This window comes from Felis catus, chromosome E2 (genome assembly GCF_018350175.1).
Source record: "Felis catus isolate Fca126 chromosome E2, F.catus_Fca126_mat1.0, whole genome shotgun sequence".
Lineage (NCBI taxonomy): Eukaryota > Metazoa > Chordata > Mammalia > Carnivora > Felidae > Felis > Felis catus.
Window position 1 is genome coordinate 41257178 of NC_058382.1, and position 24633 is coordinate 41281810.

General features: G+C 45.5%; 1 long non-coding RNA gene across 1 annotated transcript; it reads left to right on the plus strand.

Annotated features, from left to right (window-relative positions):
* The first annotated feature begins 17395 nt into the window (after window positions 1–17395).
* On the plus strand, window positions 17396–22961 carry LOC123382407. Its single transcript, XR_006590711.1, has 3 exons — window positions 17396–18263; window positions 18678–18906; window positions 21058–22961. It is a non-coding gene; the product is annotated as an uncharacterized LOC123382407 (long non-coding RNA).
* Window positions 22962–24633: the final 1672 nt, after the last annotated feature.

The following is a 24633-nucleotide window of genomic DNA, read 5'->3' on the forward strand; positions in this document are numbered from 1 at the left end:
TTAATTTTTCCTTGTTTTTTTTCATCTCTAATCTACTAACTGCTCTTCCTCTGGCCTAAAGAGTACAAAAATCTCCAATTAAACTATAATCCTGTCTCCATTCTTTTTACCCTTGCCTCAATGTTATAACACTTCCCCAAGGACTACAAATTGTGCAATCTGAGCTTGCCCTCTCCTTCTTTAAAAGCTCTTTGATGTGTGTGTGTGTGTGTGTGTGTGTGTGCGCGCGCATGTGTGTGCGTGTTTGCATGGTGAGGCAATAGGTTTCCGATGGCTTTAAAACACCTGAAAGTTCAAGTTCAAACTTCAAATTCATACACTGCCTTTCACAATCTACCCATCACCTGATTCCCTAGCTAGCCCCATCCCCCTCCCCCATCTCCATACTGTGCTTTTTGAATGCCACTTTAATCCTTGTCCTCATCATATTTGTCCACCTACTGCCAATAATGACCTTCCCCACTGCTTCGCTGGGCAACACCTACTTGTCTGTCAAGAATTAGAGTTCCACCCCTCAGGGGACCAGTCCTGGCTGCCCAGGTCAGGCTAGAGAACCACCCTTCTCTCACGAGGTTTTTTCCTGGCCCTGAAGGACAGACATATCACAGTGTGGTGACCTATGTATCTCTCCCATTAAACCACAGACCCCAGTTCATCTGTATCCTTGGTGTCTGGGACTATACCTAGAATGGAGGAGACACTCAGTGCATGTTTAGTGAGCTAAATTTTATCCCCAGTGAATGGAGGCCTGAAGATCAGGACTGCCTCAGTCTAACTGGGAGGCCATATCATGGTTCACATATTTATTTCCTGGTAGTATTGGGCACAGAGAATATACAATACCACCCCTACAGAGTCAGCCTGAAGCCCAAGCGTACGAGGGCTTGGCAGAAACCCTACATCTAAGCAGTTATATTTACACTGCAACTGGGAAACCAGATCAAAAACAGCTCAACAATGCCTCGCCTCAAGAGGTGGGAATGTTTCATGGACCAAACACAGCTCCAGCCATAGTCACTAGTAACCACTTATTACCTCAGCCCAACATGAAACATATATTAAATTGATTTGATAACTGCCCCACCCAAGTATTAAGGAAGAAAAATGCATTCACATTCTAATTAGTAATTTTAAAAAGTAATTTTATACATACTTTTATGATCAAACAATGCAATATAAAACAAATATTTAAAACTTATCTTAAAACATAGCTACCCTGATAAGCATAATTTAGAAAGCTTTAATGAATTCACCTCAATTAGCCTTTAATTAAATAGCTCATTAAAAGCTGATTTGAATACTGCTCATGGAGAAATCCTTGTTCAACTGTTGTGACAGAACAGGAAGTTAATGAAGTTAAAATTAAGCGCAATTTTGGGGGAACAGCCTGAAAGTCATAAAGCTCAAGAGGAAATAAAATCTCTGAACTTTGCCTGACACCTGAGACTTTTCATCATCACCAGAGGCTCAAGTAAAGGGTAGATTTGAGGCCCCAGGCAGGAAACGTGTCTTTCTACCCTTTGTTCTCCTCTTGGGGCTTAGGGCGTTGGAGGCAAAGGTAGTGTTTGATGAATGAACGCATGAGTGAATGAATAGTCAAAACTGATCTGTACACATTCTAAATTCAAGCAAAAGAGAAAGTAATATAAAATAAAGTCATATTTTTGAAGCACCTACAGTGTGTCAAACATTTTGCAGGAATTTTTAAAAATGTATTTCTCCTTATAGCTCTTCATGCTGGGGGGGCTAAAATATTTTTTACTTTTAGATGAAAATATAGAACAAATTGGTTAACTAACATAGGTAGCAAATATCTGAGCTGAAGAGAACCCCAGCATTTTAAACCTTTCAAGGCCTCTTTATAGACTTACCTGGAAAAATATGTCTGCCATCAGCCTTCAACTTCTCATGACCCTACCCACTGCCAACTCCTTCTAAAGAATATATCCCCAAGTTGCTGGCTTTTGTTGCCATAGCTCTGACATTCTTGGGATGTCATCTATCAATTGATTATTCCTGTAAATGCTGCTCGATTGCCTCCCTCTGGGAAACCTGAGGTTTTCTAGCAGCTCCAGGTGGGCTACAGTGAAAAGACCGAGAATTTACGTTGAGGGGTATGGGATGCTGAGGCGCAGAGATCTGGTTCCCCACACCAGTATGGCCAGAACAGCTCTGTTGTTCTCTTTTATGTATCAGGTTGTTGCAAGGAAAGTCTTTAGGACACAAGTTTTCCTGGCTTAAGGATAAAGGACATTTAGAAGATGCTGATATGACCCAACTCCTTATGCCTACAGACCCCACTGATGCTTTTGCAATTTCTGTTTGATTACTTTCGGGCTGGGCTAGAAGTATCTCTGACCTCCAGGAGCTGCGTTTTCCATTCTCAGACAGGTATGACCTTGAGAACAACCTTCCTTGCATCACACCAAGAGGCCATTCTGAAGCTTATAGCCTCTAGCCCTGTTTATTTATATTCTTTGTAGTCTCAAGGAAAATCCATTATCTACATAGACATTAATTAACATTTACTGAGCGCCAGCTATTGGGCCAGACAATCTCTTTCCTACAACTCCCCCCGCCCACCGCCGCCACACACAGTTTATGTCAGGTAGGGATTATCAATATTCCCATTTTGTAGAAATCAGTAAGGCTCCTTGAGTTAGGATAACTAGGTCACATTGATGGGGTATAGCAGGGATGAGATTCAAACTGTGTCTCTGAGTCAATATCCCATGTTGGCAAACATACAGAATAAAGAGGGTGGAGAAAACATGGCCTCTCTGATGGGCAAGCTCCCCTAAAAGCTCAGTCTGGGACACAAGAGCCTCTGTGCCCTGTGGCCTCTGGATTCCACATTCACCAGGCCATGCATCCTCTTCTTACCTCTGTCCCACCCAGGACCTAGTACATAAGGGGTACTCAGGAAATGTGTGCCACCGAAATAAATGAATGCAGAGGGCAGGGAACTCCTTGAGGTACCTTCAAGTTCTTTAAAGCAAGTGTTTTCTGGACCTTTGTTGGTTAATCTAGAAAATCTGTTTAATTCCTGCCCATGAGTAAGTTTTGAAATATGTAAAGCACTGTGTACAGGAAACACTATGTATCCGTCCCCTGCCCACTTCTCCCGCCTTGCCTCCGGCCTAGTTCTCTCTGCCTTTCTGGATTCCTGTCTCCCCAGCATTTTTAATGGGCCATAATCCTTCACTTTGTCGTAGTGTTGGCATGGGCTCCTCCCCCTGGCTCCTGTTTTGTTCCACCTTTACATGCTACTCATCCTCCCTTTCTTCAAGGAGCCTGTCTTTTTCTTTCTGGTATCTATTAAGTGACCATATGTGTCATCCCATAGGACTCTCTATTATTTCCCTCTTTAAAATATCATGATTCTATATACTGAACATCCCCAGTCCCCAGTAGGGACATCTCTGAGGAGGAGAGATGGTGCCTCCTGCTCACCATGAGATTGCCACCACCTGGTACCTAGTAGATGTTCATTAAGTATGTACTAAATGAATGAATAAGTGAATGCAGGGCTCTGTAGTATATGCATACAAACAATTGTAAGATGTCAAACAAATATTTAAATGCTCACATCTGTGTAAATAGCTCACCCTTCTGCCCTATCCAGAAAGCCCTATCCAGAAAGACTCACTGCATTCCTCTCCCTACTTGCCAAGGTGCCTCTATCTATCTACAGGACTGGCCAGGCCATGTCAGCACTTCTGGGACTTGTAGGAAGGTTGAGTTAGAACCACAAATTCTGTCTCCAGACCATGAAGAGCATATGGGACACAGCATCATTAAACTGAAGGTAATTGGTTGTGAATAAGTTTGAAATTTTTTCAAAGGTCCACCTATGTGCATGAGAACACTCAGACTGGGTTTGCATCTCCTTCCAGATGTTAGCACATGAATGAGCACATCCATATACTCATGCAGCTTTCAGTGCAGTGATACAGCGCAGGTGACAATCAGGCATTCCCTTGCATAGACCACTGAATTTCATCATGCACCCACCATTCCTTCCTTCCTCATTCAGTCCTTATTTGTTCATTGCCACCTTCGGTTCTTCATTTAGACCCTAGCATGCAGAATCCATCCATCCATCCATCCATCCATCCATCCATCCATCTCCATTTCTAAGCACCTGATCTTTGGCTAAGATTACTGTCTGGCCCACAGTGGGCAATTCTCAGGGATGTAGCATACAGTCTCTCAGAGGCCCCCAGCAGAGCTGAGATGCAGTTGCCCACGGCATTAATCTGCTCCTTGCAATCACCTGTATTTGCTTTCTTCAATTCCTTGTCTCATTTCTCCACTCTCTCACTGAACTCTCTAAAATCACTTCCCTAAATAAACATTTTGTGCCCAAATTGTTGTCTAAGGATCTGTTTGAGGGGAGACAAATTAACAGATCATCACAGAAACATGTTCCTTTCTTCCAGATCACCTAACTCATTGGTGATTATGCATGCATTAGAGCCAGTATTTGCTAACTGTCAGTCTCCCTCTTCAGACTGTTAGCTCCTTGAGAAATGGCACCTTGCTAGCTCTTAGTTCTCCATTGACTACCTAGTGCCTGGCACAGAGCAGGTCCTCAATGAATCTTTCTTAAATGAATAAAAGGGCATGCCAGGCTGGAAATTAAACTATATTGACTCAATCCCTGATCACAGGCTGGGAGAAGCAAATTGGAATATTTATAATATACTCTCATTGAAATAATTGCCATTCATTAGCATCAGATGTTATGAGGTCTTAGGAAAGGACACTGAACCCAGCTAAAGAGTAATCCATGAAGCCTTTCCAGGGAAGTGATCCTGAAGCCTAATCATGCAGGACACATAACCCAAGGGAAGAAGGGCACATACACCAAGGATCTGTGGGATTATTGAGAAGAAGCAGAATACAACTTCATGGGCTTGATAGTTGGGAGAGTTATAATACCTGTAACTCAAAGGCTTAGAACCAGACTAATCATGTTATAGTAAATATTAATAATGAAAATGAATACTGAAGACATCCATAACAACAGGCACATCCAGTGTGTGCACTCAGATGTGGCTTTTTCTAGAAATTAGGCTGATCTAAAAATACTCTTGTGGAGGTGATCTCACTTTCTGGAAGTAGTGATTAGGGCAGCAGGGGGCTTGGCCCAGGGATGTTTCCGGTCTGCCAAAGCTTTTCACTCCCCAGGGACCAGGAGTCTTGTTCAGGGAGCAGATGCCTCCCCAGCAGAGCTTCTGAGTTCTTAACTCCAGTTCTTCTTTAAAGAGCCATACCTTCAATTGTCAGCAACTCTGTTTTCATTTGCAAATGTATTTACTCTGGGAGGGATTTGCCAGATTGTCTATCAACTGTGATCCTTGAGTAGGATCCAAATTTGTCTTCTGTATTATGGTGAGGCTGATTGCTGTAACGAACAATCCTAGAACCTCAGCTTAATATACTAAAAGTATATTTCTTGCTCACATGAAGTAGAATTGGGCATTAGGTGGGTGGTCTTCCAATACTGCTATGTAGAGACCTAAACCTCATTAGCTGCTGGTTCTGCCATCTCCTCTGGTCTCAGTGTTCACTCTGGATGCTCTACGCCTTACCAGCAGCCTGGACAAGTGCCTCTCGGGTTGCACAGGAGGTTGTATTTCCTGAGCCTGGCGAGGTTTGCCATTTCTGCTCACATGTCATTGGTCATAACTCAGCTCCAGACTCCACTGAAATGCAAGGGAGCGTGAGAGTCATGGTCCAGCTGTGTTCCCAGGCAGAAAAGATAACAGGATTTTGTGGACCTAGAGTTCTCTCCCATACTTTCCAAGGTATATTTTGAAAAGATGAGGCCATGAGAAAATAACCAAATATGGCATTCCCTATCTGGTTAATGGAATGCAGTCTGCCCCTCTTTCTTGATAAGATCATTTTTTCTTCTTTTTAACTGATAATGAGGATGAAGAGCTGAGTCAGTTGGACCCACTGATCTAAAATCTTACTGATGAATGTGTTGATATGAAGACTTACTGGAGAATGTGTCCAAATCACCTTTTTCACTTTAGGAAATGCAAGGTCCAAAAATTAGTGATGTTCAAAGAATGGACTGCCTCTTGGCCAGATAAATGACTTTAGTTTTAGCTAAAAGTTTATAAGAACTGTGTGTGCGCGCGTGTGTGTGTGTGTGTGCACGTGCACACATGGATAGGTGCACGTGTGCAGGTGTGCCCAAAAGGCCTTGGGAGAGGTGATGTAAAGATATACCAAGTGAGAATGTATCCCAAATATATGTGTCTTCAAAAAATCTCTCAATTAGAGCTGGAGGATCTGAAATTATTTTCTCCATATTAAGAACGGAGCTGAGGGGTGCCTGGGCGGCTCAGTTGGTTGAGTGACTGGGATTGAGCCCTGTGTCTGGCTCCATGCTGACAGTGTGGAGCCTACTTGGGATCCTCTTTCTCCCTTTCTCTCTGCCTCTCCCCTGCTCAAGCTCGTTCTCTCTCTCTCTCTCTCTCTCTCTCTCTCTCTCTCTCTCTCAAAATAAATCAATAAGATAAAATTTAAAAAAGAATTGACTCTATAATGTCTGCAACCATATTAGATTGTTATAATCATCTCCATTTAAAAGGTGAGTAAACCAAGGCTGAGAGGCATTAACAATTTGGCCTCCAAGGCTATACAGCTAGTAGAAGGTGGAGGTAGGATTAAAACCTCAAAAATCCTTTGTGAAAGCCCATCGTTAACAGTATGTTTTCCTAAGCCTCTTGGAGGTATCTACCCTCCAAGAGGGCAATATCTGCCCAATATTTTTGCAGGAAAAATATTGCTTTCTAACATGCATGTAACTCATTTGTGACTATTGCGTACTACGGTCTAAAAATTTGGACTGAAGTGGAATAAACAAAATTCCATAGTTCCTCTACCCAAACTGCAACCATGGCTAAAATTTTAGCAAAGATGAGAGCAAATATTTATTAACTACCCCACTCACCACATCTCACCTTCAGAAATCTTTACTAAGTTATTAATTCTGTCCAGTCCTTCTTTATGCTTTTCATCACCCTTAATATCTTCCCCTCTAACCATGGACTTGGAGAAGCCAAAGAACCTCAGGGTCTTTTACTGAGAAGTCTGTTTTCCAACTCAAAGTAGGAATTGTGGCAATTCCAAACTCAGAGATGATGCTGTTCATAACAGATCCATTTCGGAAAAAAAGTGGTGTGGCCCGTGACTGTGTTCTAATGACATTGCAGTTCCCAGGAATGCAACAAGTCATGATGACTGGATGCTGACTTCACGGTTTCTCACATGTGTGCATTGTCCCCAAGTATCGTGACATCTCTCCTTTCCATCTTACTATGGAATAATAGAAATAATTGAAGAACATTGAAGTAGAGTTCAATGCACATAGCCATTCATTCTTCCGCTATTAATTGGGGTGTTCTTTGCACAAAGTGCCATGTCAGGTATGAAGGATACAACAAAGATAAAATTTTATATTATGGCACATTTTCTACCTAGTCTGGGAAAAAAAGCAATGAGAACTCAGCCCTGGGCCACCAGTGTGGTGTTTGTTCCTCTTAAGTATGGGAGGTAGAAGAGACACTTCAATATCACCAGTTTGCTGAGGAGGAAACAGAGACCCATAAAGTGGGGGTCTTTATTTAGTGATTTACTGAGGGGGAAGCACAGGTAGATCATAGTCCATCCAGAGCTCAAACCTGTGTTGGTGATTTGTAATGTAAATGAGGACATCGTTGTGTAAATGAGGGCATTGTTAGGAGTTACAGGTCACCACTTAGACACATTTTATGTAAAAATTCACAAGACCCGTCCTACCCAATATTGCTTTCCTAACCACTTATTTGGAGGATCATGATAGTAACCTGTCAGGATGTTCTAGTTACAAGTCCAAAAAAGAAAGGAAAGGAAAGGAAAGGAAAGGAAAGGAAAGGAAAGGAAAGGAAAGGAAAGGAAAGGAAAGAAAAGAAAAGAAAAGAAAAGAAAAGAAAAGAAAAGAAAAGAAAAGAAAAGAAAAGAAAAGAAAAAAGAAAAGAAAAAGCCCATGTTTCCTGACTCTGAAATTGTGCATGGAAGGCCCTAGCACAGTACTCGGCGCTTGACAAGTGTTTGGCATGCATCATACATTCCTGCACTTGTCACATTTGAGATGATGAACACATTATTCCCAACTTACCTACTTTTCAAATGTGCACCTACTTCCCGGTCCCCCCCAAAATCAGGACTATGCTTTTTTTGGTCCCCGAGACATTTCCATAAATTACTGAGGAAAAAGTACCAATTTACTAGCAAAATAAAATTTAAATTTTAGCACAAATCTGCTATAACCTCAGCATGTTTAAAAAGGTGCCTTTGTCTATTGTTTCACACCCTGAAGTCCTGGGCTCATGTTTTTTAACAAGGAATTGATTTGAACTGGGTAGGAGTAGGCAACATGGCAAACAAGGTAAGCATTCAAAGGAGCTTTTCATTTGGGCCATATCATATGTGTATAAATTACCTTCAGCAGGGAGGTTTTATTATTAATCATTTGTGCCAATAAATGTCTCATTAAATCTAACTTTCACTTACGGAGTATGCAATTGCCATTATATAAATATTATTTAATTACATAATGGCTCAACTATTAAGAAATCTGTATTTAACTAATATTCAAACCATGTTCTTAAAATGCTCTATCCTAGTGACTATTTGAGAATTCCATAATCTTTTGATTAAAGACTCTAGTACTTTACTGATTGTATTTGGATAAGCCATGTTGTCTTTATAATAAGGTGTGTTGATATTAAAAATGATTAAACATTTTCCAGGGAAGAGCCGCTTCGTGTTCACCCAACTTTCATCTCCATATTATGAATTATATATTATTCTTTCACTTCTATATCCTAAATACTTTTTTTCTCTTTCTTTGTAGGCAGTTATACAGTGACCCATCCATATAGCTCATGAGATTTCTCAATTTTTTATGAATGTCTGTAAATATGGAGGAAATGAGTACAAAATTTATGACCAGTTGGACCATATTAATTTTTTTTGGAGGGATATAGTCATCACACTGTCCTGTTTGAATGTAAGAGGAAATTATTATAGAATAGTAGAGGAAAGATGGATATTTAAATCCAGAAATTTCTTTTGGCCTAGGATGTGACCAAGTTCCACGTAAGCTGAAGCTTTGGGAGAGCTAACTTGGATGCTACTTTGATCCATTTTCTGGGACATGGCAGGAGATTCAGAGTGCAAGGCATGATGAGTGAGTTTTAGCTGCCTGCTACCTAGAAGAGGATGAATGGAGGTGGGACTGGATTGGGTCAAGTTTAGGGAACTAGTCTATGAAGAGTGTCCAGGTCCAAGGAAGCATGATAGACTTAAATTTGATCTTGGCCCAGTGCTAATATTCACAATAACATAACAGAATGCTTCAGATGCACTTGAAATGTGGTTAGTGCCAAAGTGGCTTAAAGCCTAACCCAGAGAGGACAGGAGGGAGAGCATGCATCCCTCCCAGGAATTATGGCAGAGAATAACCCATGATAGGGGGTAATCTCTATGAGGACAAGGCCCACAGCTTTTTCATTCATGGTTATATCCATAGCATCCGGTATATGGTCAGCACACTAGTTTTCTAGAAATATTTGCTGAATTATAGATAGGAGAACGTGGCCATTGTCAAGGCTCAGACAGAATATCAGACTTGTGGGCTGGGATTTAGTACATGGTTGGACACCTAGGGCAGAGCCCTAAGAAAAAATCCAGGTGTGTGGACTAGTCCTAGAGTAAAAGGCCTCCTAGGATGGGGAAAGTACATGATGCTCAGATCTCACTCAAGGAGCAATGGGTACCCATCTGAAGTGGAATTTGTTTCTCTCCTTCTCACTTATTCATCCAACAGATATTTTTGGACACTGGCTTTAGTCCAAATATCATGTGAAACTTTGGGACACAGTAGTAAAATGTCATGATATCTGGCTTGGAAGAACTTGTGCCCTAGTGGGGGAAAGGCATTCAAACATCGTTACATGGTGAGCCAACATAGGCTTTAAGAATGGTGTTTGTAGAGTTTCAGCTTGACTACCTCCAGGGTGGTGCTCTGGATATCACATTTTGAGGAGGGGTTCAGAGAGCCCAAGTTCTCCTCCACAACAGGATTTGAACATTCGAGACACCCCAAATTATGCTTAAGGTATCGGTTACTTCATTTCAGTAAGCACTTAGATAGGGTCAGGCACTATGCAAAGGGCTTCACAAAGGTTAATACACTTGATCGTCACAGTGATTCTGAGGAATAGGTACTAGCATTACTATTGTAGAGGTATTCAGGGGTTAAGTCATTTGCCCAAGATCCCACAAATAGTATTTGGGGAATCCTGGATTTGAAAATCCATAATCCATAATGGTAAACTCTACCTAACTCAACTCCGAGTGATCTACTATTTCTAGATCCGTGTGGGGTGAGGCTGGTAGAGCTGGGTGTGTGGAGGTGTCTGGCGGTGTCTCATGGAAAGTAGGGACTTGAGTTAAGTCCACACGTGGAGGAGAAAGGCCAGCCATTCTAGAATGAGTCTCCAGTAAAAGTGAAGGTGTGAGTGTATAAATCCATTCATTTATTTGAGAGATATTTATTTAGGATCTGCAAAGGATTTGGGGCCTTATGCCAGGTGCTGGGGCACACACTGGTAAGCAGGGTGGGCAAGCCTTCTTCCTCAAGGAGCTCCCAAGCTAGTAAGGGAATCAGCAAGTCAACAGGTGATTCTAATAGCGGAGCAAGTTCAGCCATGGGTGGGGACCCAGAAGAGGGGCTCCTGACTTATGAGAGGAGCCTAGTCAAGGGAAGATTTCTGGAAGAAGTGCAACATGGAGACAACGGCATTGGAAGAGTCTAAATGAGATTTGAGGAGTATGCTGAGCAACTTAGCCAGGGGAGCAAGGCAAGAGGCAGCAATGCCAGGTTCAGAGAGACAAGCTGTCTGCAGTCTCTGCTTCTGCTTCCCAGAATGGAGCCAATGAGGCCTCACCAAGGACAGTGTCTCAGTATCTCCGAGGAAAATATTATCGATCACCCTTGGTTCCTCAAACCCAAAGCAACTTTTCCCCTGCATCAGCAATCCGGTAGATTTAACTAAATTATAAGACATTCCTGTTCCAATCTGCTTTGTGAAGCACTTGTGAAAAGGCCCTTTATAAATCTTTATAATAATGAATTATGAACAACAAAAAACATGCTGCAGCATCCCCCTCCCCACCACCCTCCTTCTCCTCCGAAGGGGAAAGCTGAGTCTGATTCATATATCCTGCTTCGTCTGGCCTTGTTGTCTTTTGAAGACAAGAGAACATCATAACCTTGAGCTATCTGGTAGAAATAAAAGATTGATGCTAACTTTACTGTGTAAAATTTGGGGTCTTTTCATCCAGATGTGAAGACAGTTGAATATTACAAAAATGCACAACCCACTCGAGGAAAACTTATTTTATCCAAACACCGAGAACCTTCACCTTGAGAGAAACCTTTTTCTGTGAAAATAAATACATGCCTCCATACATATATCTGGCAATTTCAAATCTTGAAGCTAGAAAGTCCAACCACCTCATTTTAACAGTGCAGAAACTGATGACCCAGAAGGAGACATGACTCACTCAAGGTCACCAAACACAAATGGGCAAATTAAAATCCAGAGAGTTTGACCCCAGAGTGTCCTTTCACCTCCACAACATGGTGTTAACCATCACCTTCCAGGCCATGACGCAAAGTCGGCTCTTCATGCTCAAAGCACATTAGAAAAGAGGAACCATGAGAACCCTCACTGGCTGAGCCCACACCAAAGAGGGGGCCAGAAGGAGTTGGGAAGAACACCTGATATGAGGTTGTCCTGGGAACACCTTGTGCGAGTTGACATCTAATTGTCATGCTCATTATAAATGAGCATTGGTGTGTCTGACGAAGATGGCATGGGCAGGTGACTAGGCAGCCAACCTCCTGGGGCAGCATTAGTTCTAGCACCCAGTGTGGTCCAGTCTAGCCCTGCACCCCTGGCATGTAGACCCCAGTCCTGGCGCTGTTCACACATTCACTGAGAAAGCAGGAAGCAGAGGAGAGCTGATCCAGCAAGAGTTCATATGATAAAGACCTGATTTGACTCTACCTGAAAACAAATCAATGGCATGATCCATGGGGAGAAACATGCATAATCATATTATAATTAAAATTGTTAAAATTTGAAAGGGCAAATCCACAAACAAGTAATACCCTAACATAATTTTAAAGTACATTAAGAAAAGCAGAATATCCAAAGTGTGGATATGTGGATAAACTATCAGCAGCAGCATTATCATTAATATTAATAATAACATTATTATTATAATCATCTGCCATTTTTTTAGTGTCAAGCACTCTGCTAAGCATTTCAGATGGTTTAATTCATAATTCATCAATCTCCACAGCAACACTATGAGATGGGTGATTTTATCTTCACTTTATAAAGAAAGAAAAGGAGACTTAGTCGATATGCCCAAAGCCACTTGGCTACTGAGTGGAGAAGTAGGGGGGTTCAGAGTTGGTTAATAGGGGTTTACCGACATCCTCAGTGACCCAGGTTCTTTCCACCTTTTTTTTCCACCGTCTTCATTAAGTCAGTTGGTCTGCAGTTGGCTACTGAAGTCCCAGCCATTCAAAGCTGACAGCGTCTCTTGAGGCAGAAAGGGGCTTTGTCTTCACTCCATGGGTCTCTTATTAAGAATGAGAAAGCCCTTCAGTACATCTGCCATCATAGCTTATTGACCAAAAGCGGAACTCAAACAAATAATCCCAGTGGGGACATATTATAAAAGCTCCTCAAATGATTTCCAAGAGTGGATGGTCAAGACTATGGTAGATTCACTCGTTCAGTCTCAAAGGGGTGCAGACTCCCCTGAGACACAAGCTACCATACACTGACCAACTGGGATCATGTTGAAAAAAGAAGGGAATGGGTATTAACAGTCGTCTCCCCCAGTCTCCCACAGCCAGCATGGGGAGGGGCAGTAATGTACATGCAGTGAGGTTGAACTTGAACTGAGGATTCCCAGTGGCTACCTGCTCTTGGCAAACGTCCTCTTTCCATCACAAACCTCAGGATTCTGGGTTCCGTGCTAGCAAGGAGGTGCTTGTGAATGTTTTTATGAATCATAGGAAATCCTGTTGTATTGTAGAGAAATTTGCTGGGTGCATGAGAATGATGGATTTTCCGTCAAAGAAGAGTCACCAACTGGCTTTGCTTCTGAACCCTTTCTGAGGTGTTGATTTAAGGCAAATGTAAAAGATGTTGATAAATTCTTTTAGGAACCAAAGTTTAGCCATGTAGCCAAGTGTTTTCCTTCCTTCCTTCCTCCCTTCTTTCCTCCCTCCCTCTTTCCTTCCTCTCTTCCTTCCTTTCCTCCATCCCCCCTTCCTCCCTTCCTTCTTCCCTCCCTCCCTCTTTCCCATTCTCTCCCTTTCCTCTATATAAGGTGAACTGCCTCATGGTGAGCTAAGTCAGGTCCGGTCTTGTTGCTGTGCAGTCACCTTGCTCCCTCTCCTTCTCCATTAAGATGACAGCCTCACATAGCACAGGTTTACTATCTATCACTTTCAGTAATATCTGTTATTCCGGCCAGGCGCTTAGTTCCACAAAGGTGGGCACTACTGTCTTTCCTCTACTTCTCTAGAGGTTTAACACAATGCCTGGCCCATACAAGGGACTCGGTGTCCAGTTAACGATGGATCCTTGGGTCTTCTATATCAGAGCCTTGACAGGAGGGGTAACCCCCACAGGCTGAGGGAGCTGAGGCTCAGCACTTCAGTGATGAGGTGAGCCTTGTGCAAATAGGATTGTGTGAGGCTCAGGTGGCCCTGCCTGTCTGAGGGGACCGCAGTGCAGGCAGGGGGTGCAGCAGAGTGCCTCCCCGCTGTTCACACCTTTCTGTAGCAGCGGTTCTGAAACACCAGAATCGCCTGGAGGCTTGTTAAGACAGACTGCCCCTCTCTCCTAATGAAGCAGGTCCAGGATGGGGGCCTGAGAACTTGCATCTCTAACAAGTTCCCAGGTGAGGCTGATGGCTGTTGATCAGACACTGTGACAAGCACTCCACAGCCTGTCCTGGAAGAGTTCGTTCCTTATCTCGGGAATTCACAGACACTTCATGGAGTTGTTGTGGAGGACGGAGTCGGGCCACATTTGTGTCTGAAAGGAGGCAGTAGCTGTGCCGAGTCCCCGGGGTAGACATCGGAGTCTAGGGACAGAGGGGGACTCTCGGGGCCAGTGCTCCCCCAGGAGTGGGGCTGGCGAGAAAACCCTGACCTACGAGGCAGTGAGCCCTCTGTGAGCCCAGGGCTGCAGTGCGCCCACATAGGGGCCAGGGGACACTCAGAACTGGCGATGCTCACTTCCAACCCGGGGACTTCCGCAAAAGGTCCTTGTTGCCACAGTCACTCCACACAGAATCTTTATCAGTAAGAGCTTTTCAACACAATTCAGCTTCTCTGGCGTAATCTAGGGACCTGCTCACCACAGGGCCCCTTTCTCTGTCCTGGGCTGTCCGTGTTTGTGTTTGAGCTCTCCTTGGCCAGGTCAGGGTTTTCCTCTGTGTGTGGTAAAGGGGCATGCATGTGAAAAAAAAATTTTTTGGCAGGAATAATCACACCCTGCTTGATTTCCTAACTAAAAATAGTTTCTCTGTGTTGTGGAGAAACTTAGAGGCCAAAAAAGTACAAGGCGACATCAACCCTCTCTCCAGAAGCAGCAACACCTGGAATGGCTGCTTAATTATTTCCGAAGCAACGACAGGCAATTTAGAGGTTTCAGGAACCTCACGTGTGGTCTTGGCAGCTGCCAATCACAGCAGGATCCAGCCCCAGAGCTGGGGGTGCTTTCGGTCCATCATTTAAGAGTGATGTGACCTTGGGCATGTCGTCTCCTCACTGGGCCCCAGCTTCCTCACCAGTAAGTTGGGGAAAATTGAGCTTTGGTCTCAGGACCAATGTGGCGACGCCACAAGAGCATTTCTGAGAAGAGTCCTCCCTTCAGAGACAAGTACCACTGAGGGCTGAGGAGGACATCCCAGGGGGGAGACAGGAGCAATGCTGGCAAGCATGCGCCAAGAGGCGGGCACCCAGAAAGGAGGGGTGAGTGGGTTTTGCTGACCTAAACAAAGCAAGAGGCTGGGGAAAATGAGGCATACCCAGAGCTGGTGCAGGGCGGAGGGAAACAGAGATAAAATGCAGCTTGGGATCGATAGAAACAGTTTTCTGTGGCTGATGGGGTGTCACTGGAAGCTTTTAAACAAGGAGGGACATCAGAGTTGTATTTTAGGAAGTGTGGGGAAGATAGGAATAGCCTGGAAGTGGAGTCCAGGGAGGAGGCTCTGGCCAAAAAAAAAAAAAAAAAAAGTCAAAACAGTACAGAGGCAGCGGGGATAGAAAGTAGGGACACACAAGATTTTTTGGAAGGCTAAAAAAACAGGCCTATTGACTGATTAGAAATAGCTTGAAATTAGCATATGCAAATGAAGACCTCCCTCCCAGGGCCTGCCTCCCATTCAAGCCATGCTGTGCCCCTGGCAAATCCCAGGGCTTTCACATCACACTGGCCTTCTCTTGCCACGTCCCCACTGTCCCCCGCTTGTCCTGCCCCAAGGTTTGGCCTATGGTCGGTCTCCTTCCAGGCCCGAGCTCCAAGTTCACCCTGCCGACTGCAGCCAAGGAAAAAGGACATCCAAATGGGAGGAAACCGCAGAGTTTTCTGTTTTCTTCTGCAGGAGAAAGCAAGGTTATTTTTGGCCCCTTTCAGTACAAATCAGATTTTTTTTTCTTTCTCAAAGCCTTGTGTCTGGCAGGCTTCGGGCAGGGGAGTGGAAATTAGCGCTTGCATTTTGAATACCTCTGCATTTTTTCTGGGTGTCGGTTTTGTTTGTCTTCCTCTGCCTGGCTGTCTCCCCTGTCTCCGGATTGTTGACTTCACTCAAACGCTGCTCTCAAGCCAAAGAAAGTAAAACCAAGTCCTCGTGCTCAAGGATGGGGCGCTTCGGTTGGAAAGAAAGGACAAGAGGGAAATGTCTACAGTCTGGATCTGGCTGTGCACCCGCCACTTTCACACGCGAGGCCAAGACCTTTAGGGTCCTTGAGTTAACTCTCCTGCGGGGAACCTGTGACTCGCCCTGGTTGTTGCACAGCTGGCGGGGCTCAGCCAGAATTGAAGCCGGGCTTTCAGACACGCGGGCCACCTTTGCTCCTACGTTTCACCTCTGCCTCCTTCGTGGATTGTAGTTGCTGCCGCCCCCCCCCCCCCACCCGATGGCGTTGGAACCAGGCGCGTGAGCCCCAGCTTGCCCCAAACTGCTGGAAGGGTTGGAGCCCTGACTGAGCAAACCTCCGTAAACCTCAGTTTTCCTGGTTTGCGAAATGGGGATGTTAGCAGTGCATGTTGAGTTGATGTGAGGGTTAAATGGGATGAACCATAGAGAGAACTTTGGGAGCCACCCGGGACACGTTTAGTGCTGACGAAGTGATTGTGCGTGAGTGTGTGAGTACTGTGTGCACGTGCGAAAACCACATGGCCATTTTCACCCAGCGGCCGTGCGATTTTGTTAAAACCTTGCTCGTGATGTTCAGCAGAAGTTGCCAATGAGTTTTTGATCCTTTTCTCAGAAGATTTTTAATTTTTTCCTTCTTTCCCAATGGAATCTTACACTCAAGGCAGTTCAGGTTAATGTAAAGCTGTAAGGATGTGACAAACAAATTGGAAGGCATCGCTTTGTGCATTTTTAGCCTGTGCATTTTTAGCTCTTTTTTCTTCCGTAAACAACACTGGCATGTGCACCATCACACACATCTACACCATCCTGATGGCACTTTGTAAGCATCACCTTTTCTCATATCCAGTCCTTGCTCATCTTGAAAAGAGATTCGTCCACTTGCTAGACGTGAGGCCCTCCAAAAGTTCCTACTCTGGTTAATGCTAACTGACAGCCGAGACAATAATGCTGAATGCACCCCATTGAATGAGCACTTGTTATGTTTTGGGAACTTTGCTTATGTTAAGCCAATCTTTTGAACAACCCTGAAATTTGTTCCCATTTTTTAGTTGAGTCACAGGGAGGATGTTGGATCAGGGATCCAGAGTTGTGAAGGATCAGCGTTGTTCAGGAAGGTAATGAAACAAGGCTGATAATGGAAAGCAGGCCCATCTGATTTCAACTTTTTAATGTTTATGTATTTTCAGAGAGAGACAGACAGGCACAGCCTGAGTGGGGGAGGGGCAGAGAGAGAGGAGAGAGGAAATCTCAGGCAGGCTCCACACTGCCAGCACAGAGCCCGATGTGGGGCTCGAACCCACAAAACCGTGAGACCATGACCCAAGCTGAGATCAAGAGTGGGACGCGTAAGCAAAGGAGCCACCCAGGCGCCCCATATCTGGTTTCAAACCCTGTGTTGTGGTTTATTAGCTTTGTACCAAGATGCCTTTCCTTAAGGACAAGAGGGGTGTCGGCCTTGCTCTCTCTTGTATTTCCAGTCTCTGGCACATATTTGTTCAGCATTTGCAAACATTTGTTGGATGCCTGCAGAAACAAACAGGCACAAGCACGCACACACACACACTCACAAACACACAGATTGTGTTGTTGTTTTATTGTAACAAGATACATATGGCTTCAAACCAGGCTTCAGTGGCCATGGAGAAGAGAAGTGGAGGGTCCCCGTGGTTTTGGCAACTGCCAATCACAATGGGATCTCGCCCCAAAGCAGGGGGTACATCAGTCCATCACTGAGGAGCGACGTGACCTTGGGCATGTTATCTGTCCTCTCTGGGTCCCCTGTTCCTCATCGGTAAGTTGAGGAGAGATCTCAAAGAGCATGAGAGGGGGCAATTCTCTGAGGGACCTGGCAGCACAGAGACCTCCCCATCCTGCCTGGTTTTCCAAATGTTGCAGAGACCACTGAGCATCCTGGAGCTGGTCTCCGTCTCTGAAATGGAACCAGTTAATTCCTACTGATATGAACGCAGAGCTGGCACCTGGTCACCGGTGCCCCCAAGTCAAATATTCTCAATTTACCAGGTCTCCAGAACAGCATGCCTCACGCCCCAGCTTTTCTCACCATCGCTGACACTCACCACGTTAATCCCATTAGCACTCAGAGTGCTGTGTGTCAAAAAAAGCACGGGAATCCAGCTCTTTGGGTTCGATTTAAGGGCTTCTCACCCTGACTAGTGGTGGTCATGTGAAGGCTTTTGACACCAACCCTGGGAAACCAGGTTAGGCTTCTCTGCAGAGGGAGCAAACACGGGGACATGCGAGGCTGTGTGTACATATCGAAGGGGCATTGCTATGAGCTGTTTGATTCATTTGTTCATTGACTGAAGGACTATTCCTCCCAGGATAGAGTTCCGGCTTGCTTCTGAGGAACATTGTTTCTGTGTTCTGCTATTAAGTTAGACTTAATAGAGACCCAAAGAGGGAGGGAGGGCAAAGAAAGAGATGGAACATTCCTTAGTCAAATAATTTTGGGAAATTTGGATTAAGCAAATTTAAGCATACTTTTTTTTTTAATGCAGGATTTCTCAGCATCTTTAAGAGGTTAATATGCATTATGAGTGCACAAGAGAAATATGGTATCTTGTAATTAACATGCTCTTCTGACAACAGAATCATTTCCTCCCTAAAAACAGCCCAGGAAACTAATGTTCTGGACCACACTTTGGGAAAAAGAACTTCCACAGAAAAAGAGGAATTGGAGCCTGGCCTTTTACGCAATTTTTACACAGATGGAAGCAATTCCAGGTGATTCAAGTCGGGTCGGCATAAAAGGCTTCAGGCTGGGGAGAGTTTCCTTTTCAATGGCAGCTCCGTTTTCGATTTCCTCCTCAGCAGGCTTGTGGCCTCACCTGCTCTGTGCAGGTAAGTCTGTGCTGAGCCTTGAGGGCGGGCCTTCCAGGCTTTGCAGAGCAGACGGTAGGGCATCCTGAGCAAGATGGAGAAGGGAGCGGTGACACCGGGGACACATTCTGGCTTCCTTTCCTGGTCTTTTCTTCCGCACCCACATCAACTACACACACCATTCTCTGGGAAAGCCTTAGGAAAGGGATTTTCAAGTGTGTGAGCAGAGGTGTTACCTAGTAGGGGGGGTAGCATGTGAAGCCCAGGTTCCTAGGCTGAACCTAAAGTGATTGTACCCCAAAAGGTCACCATTTGGGAAACCCTTGTGGAAGCTCTGTGGAAGCTGTGGTGGCACAGAGCTGTTGGCAGGGGATGGCTTGCTCTGGGTGGACAGTGGCCACTGACTTGGGTATGGCTGGGATGGTCCTCATGGATTTGGTGGTCTAGGTCATTTCCCTAAGAGGGGTAGTTGGTCACAGATCCATACAAGTGTCCCTATCTTCGTGATTATTCTCAGTATCTTAATGCACAGACTCATTTTTAACTTCAAGCAACCATCTAAAGTTGAGGTAAGATCAAATATTGACTTTAGGGGCGTCTGGAGTAGCGGGGTTCTGTGTCTCGAGTGAGGTCTGCACACAGAGGTGCCCTGCCCCCACCCGAGAGGCTCTCTGTTAGGGGAGGTCCTCATTCAACACCCGCCCTGACACAGACTGGCTCTGGGCTGAGCTGATAAAGGGATTGTGATAAGAAGGAAGGGCAGGAATTTCAGAAATGCCATTGCCTCACTTCCAAAGATGAACTTCCAAAGATCAAACCCTGAGCTCATACTACCCTTGCTTTTAGTGAGTGGAGAATCGGGGAGCTTGCCTCGGATTGCAGCCTTGGTGCCTCCTTGACTGGCATTATGTGCCGGTGGTTTCTCAAAAAAGCATTTGGAGACACACATTTTCTCTAGGATTTAGGGAAGAGGAGGCAGGTATTAGCATTCACTGAGTGATGACTATGCCTGGGGAAGACACTGGGTTAAATCTCCGGTTCACAGACTTGGCTATACATTGGGATCCTTGGGTGGTTGGCTGGTTTATAAATAGTGATTCCCGGGTCCCATTCCTGGATATTCGGATTTAATTGATCTGGAATGTAGCCTGGGCATCTGAGTTTGTGAAGCCCCTAGGTGAGTCACATGTGCGATGAAGCTTGAGAACCACTGGTCTGGAAGCTTCTATCACTCCCATTTACTCACCAACAATCCTCCGGTGGGGACACTCATGACAGCTTCTTTTGGCAATTGAAGGAACAGAGGCTCAGGGAGTTAGGGGCGTTCCCAAGCCCACACAGCTGTAGAGACTAGAACATGCTTCCACCGCCAGTGTTGTATCACACTGACTCACATGAGGCCAGTACTGGGCTTGAAGGAGTTGGCGTCTTACTGCAGCCGTAATGCTCACTCAGTGTGCTCTTCTGGGCTCCTTTCAAAGGGCAGGAAGTTGTAACCAGGCCCATGAGCTAAGTGACTTGAACCCCACAGCTATTAGGCCCACCCAGGAATCAAGACGGGCTAACACTAGGCAAAGTTTATTTTTCTTTTCCCTTCGAGAGTGGTAGCCAGAGGAGAAGACTGCAGGGGAAGTAATGCAGACACATGTGGGCCCCTGGGGGTGTGGGGTTCACAGTCCATCAGGAGCCAGCCAGGCTTGACGCATCATCCCTCCCTCTGCACTTCCTCAGACACAAGGATGTCTGCACTCCCACTGGTATTCAGGAACAGAGACTTGACTTGGAAAAGAAAAATGTGGCCAGAAAGGATGCTAGGGCTGGAAACCAAAAGGGTGTGGTTTGTACCAAGTTGTTGAAAGAAGGTGTAAAAAAGAAAAAAGGGGGGGGGGGGCATAAAGGATAAAGGACTTCGAATATCACTTCCCTAGATGTTGCATAAATCTTATCACCTCCAGGAACTTTAATTTCCTTATCTTCCTATCAGAGATTAAAAATTCAGGTCCTTCTCTATAAAGTAAGGATTACAATCACTCAGAGTTGTGATAATGAAATGTGATTATATATTACATATATGTATTATATATAGGTATTACATGTTATATAATGTGTTGTTAAATGTATAAATAGTATTATAGATAACTGTTATATTATTTATATGTGTATTTGCTCTAGGCACAGCCACAGGGAACAGCATGTCGTGCTAAATCAGTGCTGATTCCATCAGTAGCCAGTTGGCATGGTTATACAAATGATGGTACATCCATTGAACGGAGTTCTTTGTAGGTGTTGAAAATAAGATCTGTCCATATATCCCACTAAGGAGAGCTGTGCAAGAAGGTCAGGAGGAGGAAAAAGCAGTGTGCAAGGCCTTCGGAAAGGATACTCATTTTCCTTGATGAAAGGCGTTTACGTATACATGTGTGCTTGTATAAAAATGTAAAACAAAACCACCAACAGATTCTTGTTGTGCTTATAAATGTGCATCTCCTCGAGAGGATGGGTGTGTTTTCTGGAGAAAGTACCCGTAAGAGTAGACTTTGGCAAAGGGAAAAGAGAAAGGGAATTCTCCCTTTGATTTTATACTTTGCACCTTATTTCATGCTCACATGAATGGTTTGTATGTTTACAGTGTGTGTGTCTGTGTCTGTTTCAGTAACAGAAACAAGAGGGATTTGCATTAAAACATGAAAGAAAACAAAGACAGGTCTAACCCTGGGACTTGAGCTCCTTCCCTGTGTTCTGGGCCAGCCCGGCAGACCTGGTTATTTTTCCAGCCGGGAATCGTTTCATTTTCTTGCCTCAAATCCTGGATGAGCCCGGGTCTAGCAGGAGGCTGACAGAGGCCTGGGCCGAGGGAGGCCAGCCACCCCCTCCCGCGGCAGGTGCTGTTGTTCGTATGTGTGAGCGTGCGGGGGGTGTAGGGGTGGGCATGTTTGGGGAGGGGTGGGGAGGAGCTGGACAAGCCTTCAGAGCAGAGGGAAGAACTGACAGTGCCGAATAAGGAAAGCCATGTGGTGTGGCACCAAAGTTTTAAATGCTTTAAAATAAAACTGGAAGTAAATTTAATTCAGAGGAAAATGCTGATAATCCATGCATGGATGCTGGAATCCTCTGGGTGAACAGATACCAGCTTTGGGGTTGGTCCTTCCCCTCACCAGCTCTATTTTTGACTGGTGACCCCAAAAAGTCCTGTCCATACCCCACGTGTCTGGTTTACCCCAGAATCTGTGAACACAAATGTACTTGGGAAGAGGTCTTTGCAGAGGTAATAAGTTAAGGATCCTGAGAGGAGATAATCCGGGAGTATTTAGATGGGCCTTAAATCCAATGACAAGTGTTCTTGTTAGGCACTTGGACGAGACAGAAGAAAAGACACGAGGACATGGAGAGAAAGCCATATGAAAGTGAAGGCAGAGATTGAAATGATGCAGACTAGCTAAGGCACACCCGGAGCCACCAGGAGCTGGGGAGGCTTGGAAGGTTTTTCCCTGGGGCCTTCAGAGGGAGCAGGACTCTGCCGACACCTTGATTTCAGACTTCTGGCCTCTCAAACTGTGAAAGAATAAATTTCCATTGCTGTAGCCACTGATGTAATAATTTAGTATAGCAGCCCTTAGGGGACTAATATACTTGCTGAAGAGACAAGGGTGGCCTTGGATCGACTTCCCAGCGCAAGGGGCAGACTACGAGGTTTGGGAAGAGAACAGGCAGCCCTCTGTACCTCACCCAGGACATCATGTCAAGCCCCTAATACCCTCTGTGGCCCTGCCCCTTCTTCTGACTCTATTGGCTTCTTCCGCCAAATTTTTTCTGCTTAGGGCCTCTCATGACCTGTTACTCTTATCTATTTGTTTGATTTAATTTTGCATAGTAACTGTCTCCCCCAGGAATGTGTGCTTCCTGAGGGCGGGGCTGTCATTTGGCTTCCCTCGGAATCTACCCGTGGAAGAGTGCTGGGCATATAAGGGTGCCCAGGTGACAAGGTGATCTTTGAGGAAGGAGAGGAGAAGGGAGGGCACTCTGACCAGGACCCTGGGATTAGCAGGGCATAGAGCTCAGAGGGAGGTAGAGAGCTCTGTCACTGAGCTCACAGTTGAGGAAGGTTAGGGCCAGCAAATGGTGGGGGGGGGGGGGGGGGGAGTAGGGGGCGCTATATCACAAGGACAGAGGGGAAAGAAGGAAACAGAAGTTGTAAGAGGAGGGGCAGACAGTGCTGCGGTAGGAAGACAGGGATGGAGAGACTCAGCATCTGGGGAGTCTCACAGCTCTGACAGAATCCCCTGAACCCAAGAGACAAGGCCTTCTCCATGCCACCACCTTTGTGACAGGCAGTGAGGGAAAACAGAGATGAGGGGGCAGTCAGGAGAGGCCCTGCAGAGAAGGCCCGGTGGGACCAGGAAGACATGGTGTTGTGTGTCCAGGGATGAAAGGCCCAGAGGGGCTTCAAACCAGGAGCCTGCCCTACTGCCCCTGTCCCTGGACACCAGCTCCCCCACCTCCAGGAGGTTAGTCTGTCTGTCTTCCGTCCTTCCCAAAGCTCACAGTTGTTACGTTAGGAACTGCACCTGCTCCTTGAGTCCAGAAGCTTCCATAGGTAGAGTTTTAATCCTTTCAAAACATTCCTATGATAGCATGATTGTGCCCTTTCCGCAGATGGGCAACATTGAGGCCTGGAGTGGTAAAATGGCCTTGGAGCTAGAAATTTTGGGGTTCAACATTCAACCCCGTGTCTCCTGCCTCCTGGTGACAGGCATGTGCGTTCACCGGGGCCTGTACTCCTCCCTTACTGCAAATGGTGCCAGGATTTCTGGAGGAGTTCACACACGGGGCTCTCCTTTGACCTGAAAGCAGAAGTTTGGGACAGCCTAGGGCAGGGATTATTCACCCCATTTTACAGAAGAGAAAGCTGACAATTCAAGGAATGAAGGGGTCTTTGCCAGTGAGCTGCATCAGAGGAGCGGCAGACCCAGGATGAAGGACATCAGTGTCTCGTGCTTAAAGTCCATTGCTGGGGTGGCTTGTGATCAGTTGTGTTGATACAAAAATGCAAGATGCATGCAGTGGAGACAAGAGTAGGGCAGGAAGTAGGTGAGGTTTGCTCCAGACCTCATGCCTGCTGAGAAGGACTGTTGCCCACGAGCCCGGATCAGTGGGCAGTGAGGCTGCCCATCCATCTCCGAAGGCCCTTCCAGGGAAAATCGTACTCCCTGGAAGGGGCTGGATGCATCCATCTTGTAGGACAATATGCTATTTTCATGAGAAAGCCACAAGGCATAAATATAGATTTCAGAACCTTTTTTTATGAGCTGACATCATGGCCTCTGGTCATCTCTTCACTAAACCAGAGAAAGCCAGACAGCCCTTTCCAGAAACTGCACATCTACCTGTGTCCCAGGTAGAGCTGGGAGCCTACAGCCACATGGCAGAAAGGGACCCCCTTTGTGGGGAAAAAAAAAATCAGTGGCTGTTTGTGTCAGTACAACCTTACAGATGAATGAAGTAGTCACCAGAGGGCCCCCTCTGTCTCTCCTGCTGTGACATCTCTTTCCTCCTGCCCTATAACAAGGTCAAATCCTGGGATGCAGAACCAATCCTGAGTCCTGTGCTCAACCTCCCTCAGCCTCCATCTGCCTTCCCATGTTCCCAGTGCTGCGCTCTCTCTCGCTCGCTCGCTCTCTCTCTCTCTCTGTCTCTCTCTCTTTTGCTACCACAGGGCCTTTGCAGGTGCTCTTATTCTACCTGGAATGC